Source organism: Mesocricetus auratus, unplaced genomic scaffold, assembly GCF_017639785.1.
Source record: "Mesocricetus auratus isolate SY011 unplaced genomic scaffold, BCM_Maur_2.0 Super-Scaffold_15014, whole genome shotgun sequence".
Lineage (NCBI taxonomy): Eukaryota > Metazoa > Chordata > Mammalia > Rodentia > Cricetidae > Mesocricetus > Mesocricetus auratus.
The window spans coordinates 45,888,857-45,897,229 of NW_024429186.1; the positions used below are offsets into that span (position 1 = coordinate 45,888,857).

General features: G+C 44.5%; 1 long non-coding RNA gene across 2 annotated transcripts in view; it reads left to right on the forward strand.

Moving 5' to 3' along the window:
• Window positions 1-7,010, forward strand: part of LOC106021348 — a 150,817-nt gene extending 143,807 nt beyond the window's left edge. Inside the window, exon 7 of one of the 2 annotated variants that reach the window (XR_005876289.1) lies at window positions 3,592-7,010. This is a non-coding gene — a long non-coding RNA (uncharacterized LOC106021348). The remainder of the gene's footprint in view (window positions 1-3,591) is intronic. The other variant, XR_005876292.1, reaches the window with a different exon arrangement.
• Window positions 7,011-8,373: the final 1,363 nt, after the last annotated feature.

An 8,373-nucleotide genomic window follows, 5' to 3' on the forward strand; every position in this document is an offset into this window, starting at 1 on the left:
TTTTTTTTTTTTTTTTTTCCGTGACAGGGTTTCTCTGTGGCTTTGGATTGGAGGTTGTCCTGGAACTAGCTCTCGTAGACCAGGGTGGTCTCGAACTCGCAGAGATCCACCTGCCTCTGCCTCTCGAGTGCTGGGATTACAGGCATGCGCCACCGCCACCCGACCCCTTGATTCTTAAGTAATGTCCTTCTGTCATACTCTGAGGTAAGATAAATTATCCTTGCTGTAGATTATCTTCATGGTACATTCTGCATTATATTAAATGGTACAGTCTGCGTCATATTAAAGAAAAATATTGTCAGATACAGTTTTGGCACAAAGCTTCATCTTATTCTGTGGGGATGAAGATGTTGGGGGCCATGAGGCTGCAAACCCTTAAAGCCCTATTTTCTCTGCAAATCTAGTTTTAAAAGTCAGCTGAACATGCTGAGATGATGCTTTCCTCTAATACAGTCAAATCTAACATAATGTTTTATGTCATACTTGTCCCAAAAGTCTCCTTGGCTTGGTCATGTGTGAGCATTGTCTTGGTTGTTCTCAGAGAAGTAATGGAGCTTGGGAATTGCAGTCCTGAATTGGGAGATTTTGGGGTCTGAATTGGGAGATTTGGGGGTCTATGGGGTTGCTAATAACCCCTATGTAGTTCCCCAGGGACCACAATGACGAAGCAGTGCAGTCTACAAGTTTTCACCTCAGACTTTCTGGAGAAGCTGTTTGCATCTGCAAGGCATCCACCAGAAACCAGGTCATGGCCCTGAAATAGCTGTGGCTTCCTGGTGACCTTGCAGTAGAGGTGCAGAGTGGCTCCTAACTTTGCAAAGGATGAGATGCATTTGTTTCTGCCCCTGACAGCAGTGTGACTGTGGTGTGACTGTAAGCTTTGGGATGGACTTCTAAGGAAAGAAAGCTCAAGTTGGCTGAGAACAAGTACCACAAAACCAAACTTAGGATTCTGTCCTTCCTTCTGTATTAGACAGCTATGACTGAGGAAAATTCAATTAAAATTCTATTGCTCAAACAGAATATTTCCATATTCTTATTGGACTCTGTAATTGCACACTTGAAAGACAGACAACTCAAGTGGCTTCATTAGCATTTTTAGGACTTTCATGGGGTGAGTTCTTCCAAAGGAATGAAGTACCTGGAGCCTTGATTCCAACTGATTGGATTGGGAAAGTATGACTGCTTCCAGCCTGTCTCCCAGCAAGCTCCTCAGGAGAAAGTTACTGCTATCCATGTAACAACTAAACTGGATTTGCCAACTTTTAAAACAAACAATTGGAAAGTATAATTTTGAGGAGGAGTTTATCAGTTACAGATTGTTTCCTTAATCATCCCTGATATTTCACAGTTCTAAATATTGACTTTTCCTCAATAATAAAAATAATAATTAAAGCATACAACACACCGTGTAATTCTATCTATCATAGTAGAACATCTATCTGTGAGGACAGAATTGAGAATGGCATTATGATTTGGATCCTTTAGAATTGAGGCACTTGGTAGTCATCTGATCAAGTTCTAGGTTGAAGTGATTGTCTCTTGACTCAAACATTGGTCTGGGTTGAAAGAGGCAAGAGAATGTTTCCAGAGGAGAAGTTTAAAATGCAATTATAAATGCATTTATCTTGCTTTGCTTAGGGACTCCCCATCCCATAATACCATTTGCATAATGGGATACTTTGTTCCCTTTTAAATGTTAAACTTTGAACATTTTATTCCAAGTGCCCATCAAAAAACAAAACAAAACAAAACAAATAAACTTTTAAGCCCTGGGCTTTTCATATGTGTCTGATGCTAAGAATCAATTCATTTTGCCTGTTTTCAGGGAAGTATAAACATTTCCTTATTATTTTTAAACACGTCCAAGATGGCAGAGTTCTAACAAGTTGTAAAATATAGATAAATAGAAGTTAAGAATTTCACCTCCTCTGTCCTCTCCAACCACACAGACACACACACACACAGACACACACACACACACACACACACACACACACACACACACACACCCTCCCACACTGTTCTCTTTGAGGGCCTGGGAGACGCCATTTTTATTACATTGGTGTCTCACTACCCCAGTTCCTTCTCATTTCTTCTGTCTTTGTCTTAAGAGCCCTGGTCACTTAAATCAATGTATGCCAACACTCCTTCCTCCCACTGGTCCCCAGTGCATATGAGCCTGTCTTAAGTCTAATCATCTGGAAAGCTAAATGCTAACTGGAAAAAAGAAATCCCTGCTAATGGAGAATCTATCAGCTCAACACATTTTATTTCCTAAAAGGGACTCTTGGGACCTATAATAGTTGTGTTTACTCATTTAAAAATGGAATTCAAGGCAAGAGGTCAATCAGTGGGCAAGTTGTTAGCAGGAATAGAAACACACAGTTTCCTCCATGTACCATGGGGGCCCTTTCCCCAACCTCAGCACCATCCAGTATAATCACACCTTTGATACAGGGCCCAGAGATAAGTTAAACAGCACAGTAGAGGAACGTGTTTAGGAATGGAAATTAGAACAGAAAATAGCCAAGTTAGAGAGCATCCCATACTAACCTAGGAACCCTTTGCATACTGATTGTAAACACTGCACAGCAGCTTGGATCCCTAAACTCCACTTCTCTGAAATTTTTCATATTTGTGTTAGCAGCTGGCTTCCTTCTGAGTCAACTTTTATTAGTTGGGACACAGAGTATATGGTATTCAATGGTAAAAATGTAGCCTCCTTGACAGTTCTTAATACAGCTATTCATGTAGTCAATAGACTGACCTCCTTGGGTATCTCAGCAGCAGCTCATTTACCCCATCTCCCAAGGATGTTCTTTCTGCAACATTATCTGTTTATTCCTTGTAGTCGGTGTCTTGACTACAGCTGGACGTGGTAAAGCCATGTAGCAAGGAAGAGCAAATCTGCCACTGAGGTGCAAGGCAGGTGGTGGGCGCTTGGTCAAGGTAACAGCGGAGATCCTTCAGATCAAGACCCTCTGTCCAGGGAGTCCAACAAAGTCCATAACAAACCTGATATGCACATGGAGTCCAGCCACAGAGCAGGGGCGTAGGGGGGAGTAGGTGGATATTTAACGGTCATGAGGTAGGAAGTGTGTATAATGGTGATCGTGAACTGAGTTCCTACTATTGAACAAAGGGACTAGCTAGGCAGGAAGATCTGAGCAGTAGAAAGGGACTGAGTTGTGTTCTTGAATCAGCAGACAGGACAGGCACCAAAGAGATCTATGACCTGGGTAATGGGGACAGAAATGGGTAGTACGGTTTCTTGAAACTTGGAATCAAGGAACAGATAATGTATAGGAACTGAACCTTTGAGGAATGGGTTTGTTGGCGGGAGAATTTTCTTCTTCTCGCTGAGTCTCCACAGCTGCTTATGAAATAACCACTCTGAGGCTTAATATCAGTTATAATTGCTTGGCCAATGACCTATGCTTATTACTGGCTAGCTCTCTCTTATAAATTAACCCATTTATACTAATTTGTGCATTTGTTGTTTATTGGTGATGCCCTTGTATCTTTGCTACCCTCATGACTCCATTGTTTATTTTGACTCTGTCTTCCTTCTCCCTGTCTCTTTTTCAGATTTCCCATCTAGATATTCTGCCTGTCTATTGGCTGAAACAACTTTATTCATCAACCAATAAAAGTAATACATATTCTCAGCATAAAGGACATCCCACACCAAAGTTTAAATGTACTGACTTATGATTGGTTTCCATTTATTTCAATCTTACAGCACAATTTAGGAAAGAGCCATCATAGCTTGACGATGAGGTTGGATGTACCACTGTGGCTTTAATAAATTCAGGGACTAAAGATCTATTGGAAAAAACTCTGCTATCAATTGAGAAAACAAGTTTTAAAAAATGAAAAAACATAACTCAAGACACCTTCTTTATTCATCGTGTATCTCTCTCGTTTCCTGCCTTTCTTATCATACTGTGAAAAACTGACTACACTAACATTTTATCTTACTTTTTCTTTTTAAAGAAAGTCACCTTTGAGGAATGGGCTGGGGAGAATTTTGAGACCTGATGCCTCTTCCCTAACTATGGTCTTCTAGGGAGATCCTTCAGCTAAGCTGGCTACCAGATGAGTAGTGACAAGAGGAAGAGACGCGGTGAGAAAGAGGGCGTGGCAAAGCTGACACTGTACCACGTGACCGGAAGGCATAGCTCGCGCTGGCACAAGATGAAACACTAAACATGGAGCATTTTGTCTGACTCCAGCAACGTAGAAATTAGCTTTTTCTAGTTCTCGAATAAAATCCCCAGAGCTTGAGGGACCTCTGCAACTTTCCTGACATCCCACCATCAGGTAGTGTTCCATCAGTTAAGCTCGATCGGTGTGGGGTTCAAGAAAGCAGGTATGCTATGGACCTCCAGTCAGGCCTAAAGAGGAGGCAGGCTCCGCTGGAGGCATGTCTGGACCCCGTGCGGTGAGATGAGGGGGCATGGAAGACACAAAAGGCTGGCAGGGTAGATAGGGTTCCAGAGGGGCTTGAGCCAAGGCCAAGACCAAGCTGCCTTAAATGAGTGGTATCCAAGCCTGGACCTCAGTCATTAGAGGTCTTAATGATGTTTAAATCCTGCCTTAGTTTAAACGTGTGGCGATTCATGGAGTCACCAAGAACATTGATCAAATGGGTTGCAGGCTCCCGTGGATGTAAGAGGATTTGCCTCGAGCCTCTGACAGACACACCTTCTGTTGCAAAGTTCAAGAACCATGACAACAGGAAGCCTGGCACAGGGTCCTCCTCCTGGGTGTTCAGTACTTAACAGGATTGTGAATGACAGGAATGGCTGGAGGAATCCGTCTCTCGGTGGTCTCTCATTAGTGACTGGTAAGTTTTCCCTCATCAAGGCAGCAGGGACCGCATCGGCTAGCTATCAAGGTTGGTGCATCTCTCCTCAGAAAATCAGAATACCTGAGCTCTTTTGGTCATTTGAACCAAACTTTCAGTTAAGACCAGCTTTCTGAAGCAGTTACAGTTAGGAGGGTGGTTCAGTGCAGAGAACCCTGGGAACGTGAATAAATGCTTCTGGAATCTAGGCCCAGCAGGTGGTCCTGATGCAGATTGGACTCTTTGGCTTAGTCTTGCCTGAGGACCCTCCTTCAGGATGCTCCTACTTGGGAAGGCCACAGGCAGAAAGCTTCCCATTCACCTTCAGCCGCTTGTACACACTGGGCAATCCCCAGGACACACCATGGCATCAAGGCCCGGAGCCCCCTGAACTTTGGAAGGCTGCAGTGGCTCATTATTGAAATCCCATCTTGGCATATTTTCCTTCTACATGGCTAGAGTGTAGTGGATAGCAGAATGGAGGAGAGAGAAGACATCCAGGCTATTCTAGCCCTGCTCTCTCCCCCTCACACACAGCTACTCAATCCTACCAATTTGTGCTGCCTAAATACTTCAGTTCTTTTTAACCATCTTGGGGAGGGGGAGGATGAAGTATTACACCAGCTATCGAAGCAAAGCTTGGAGGACAAGGAGTTGCTGAGGCAGAAAATTCCCAAGTGGCTGACTTGATGGATGATAGGACATTGTCTCCTGGGGATGTAATGATTCCAGGCTGCTTTTCAGCAACCAAAAATAAACCTTCCCTCTGCACAACGGGCAGGCGAAGAGCTTAACATCTACATCTGCAGCTTAAGTCTGTTTCCTTTCCTGGGCTTCCCAGGCTCCGACTCAGGTCCTCTCATGTTGGCCTTCAAATCTGGAGCAGGACCGTGGGAAGGACCCTGGGATAATTGCTTTTTGGTTGAGCATCTTTCATCTGAGGATCTTTAAGTACTTTATAAACACTAATTAAATTGCCACAACAAGCAACATTTTAGAATGCATAATGACTGTCTAGCACCCCAACTCTGGGCCAACTCCTTAAAGATGGGGAACTGAAGGATGGCATGGCTAGACTTCAGAGGCTGACTTATCACAGAGGAGAGGCCCCAAGGTGAGTGTTCCTCATTTCCAGTCTGTACAGAAGAGGACCAAAGCCATGGAGAGTCATGTGATCCTTACGCAAATACACACTATGAATTACTACGACTGGAAAGACAATAATATGTCTACGTGCAAACTGTAAAAACTGCAATACTGATACCACTTTAAACATTCTTTCCTGTTCCAAGAAACTTAGCATCTTTTTGTTTCAGTTTTCCACTTATAAAATGGTGACGGACAGGACCCCCAAATCTCTTACACAGTTGGGCATTCTAAAACCTAAAGAAAGTACTTGTGTGCCTCCCAGTGACGACGACACACCCCCAGATTGAAGTCTACCACTTTTACCATTCAGGGTTTTCATGACTAGGAGTGTCTGCTTTCTATTTTGTTCCAGGATGTTAGCCTCTAAGATGCTCTGTTATCAGGCAACCCCACTGCAGTAAGACTTCTCTGAGCCCCGGATTCCTCACAGAGCTGGTAGGAGAATTGAGTGATGGGTTTAGAGCCATGCTCATAAGACAGACTGATTAACAATGATTAAAAATGGTGTTCACTTTTCTGAATTTAAGAAACAAAACCAGCTGAGGCACTTCTCCATGCAAAGCTTCCATGTTGCTCTGTTTTTGAAAAATTATTTTGGAGTATCTCCACTTGGGTTATCCTCTCCAATCAACCAACCACACACACACACACACACACACACACACACACACACACACACAGAGTTACTAGTAGCTAATCTTTATTTTTCTAATTATTTTACTATTTCCCCCTTTAAAATTTGTAATTTAGACTCAAGTCTGATGGGAGAAAATAATCAAGAGGGGAAAAATTACAGCCTGGCTTTTGAATTTCTCCTCTGTCCTGTGAGTTATCCCCAGAGGCAATTCCAGGCAAGGGCTTGCATAAACATTTAGAATAAAATGGTGGGCAGTCATGGGAAGGTGGAACTTCCTGGGCTTGTTAGTGGAAAGATGGTCTTCATCTATGCTTGACTTAAGAAAAAAAAGATGTGTGTGAGCCCAGCACTTGGGAGGCAGAGGCAGGTGGGTCTCTGTGAGTTCCAGGCCAGCCTGGTCTACAGAGTGAGTTCCAGGACAGGCTTCAAAGCCACACAGAAACCCTGTCTTGGGGGAAAAAAAGATGTGTGTGTGTGTGTGTGTGTGTGTGTGTGTGTGTATGTGTGTGTGTGTGTGTGTGTGTATGTGCGTGCACGTGCCCACACCATGCATTCCTGCAGAGGTCAAAAGGGGTCAAATTTCCTGGAGCTGGAATTACAGGTGGTTGTGAGTCAGTTGGTCAGTTGACCTGGGTGTTGGGAACCCAACTTGGCCCCTCTGGAAGAGCAGCAAGTGCTCTTAACCACTGAGTCATCTCTCTACCTTGGCTTTGTTAAAATGACTTTTTAAAACCTGCAAGTCTCAGTCTTTTGAAGTCACGTGATGGCTGCCAGCCTCAGTTCACAGTTTCGTTGGGGAATGTGGGGAAAGTAAGAGGAAAAACCAGGTCTAAAGAGCAGGGTGGGAAGAGAGAGAAAGGCTTAAGTGAAAGGACAAGCTGAGGCAGAGAAAAGTCAAACTAGCTTAGAGACATCACAGAGAAATCAACCTTGTGAGCAAGAGGACTTAATTATAGCTTGCTCTAAGAGGGAGCTCACAGGACTGTTTGTTTTGGGAAGGGGAGAGGCTGCCCATAGTGGGCTGCAATAAACTTTCCAGACAGACTGACTGGCTCATTATTTCTCATCTGTTCTATCTAGTGATGCCTTTTGAGAACTTGGGTCACTTTTTGGAATCCATTATTTGACTTTTCCCTCCATGTTTTGGACAGTGGCCTACCACCTGTTCCCATCTTTGCTCTTGACTGCAGCAGGCTCCAGGACAAGCAGGGGCTTGAGAGTGGGGACCTGTGGGAACGGAACGGGATGCACGGATGTCTCCGCTGTGACTAGTGATTAGCAGCATGAGAGTGCTTCGCTCCTTTTTCACAGGCCAGGTTTTCCTCAGGTGCTGGCAGAGTTCCCAGACAATTTGCTCTGGGGACAGACTTGGCTAAACTGCTGCTTTTGCCAGCTTGGGGGCCCTCTAGACTTATGAGTTTAAGTGGCCAAAATGGTGTGGAAGAGCACCCGAAGAGACCAGAGTAGGGGAGGACGTGGTACATCGGACCAGGTAGGGTCAGTGTAGGTCACCAGCAGGGGATACGGTAGGGAACACAGCGGGCTGAGTGTTCTCTGTCTACTCCCTTCTGGTGGAAGCTTTCTCTAGCCACAGGGAACAGGGGCCAGTACCACTGAGGAGCCGAGGGGCGAGGGGCCGAGGGGTCGAGGGGCCGACGGACATACAATGTGACTCTAGTCCACATGGGCACGCTACAGAGAAAGTAATAGTGGAAGGTGTGGTGGCTGTCACAGC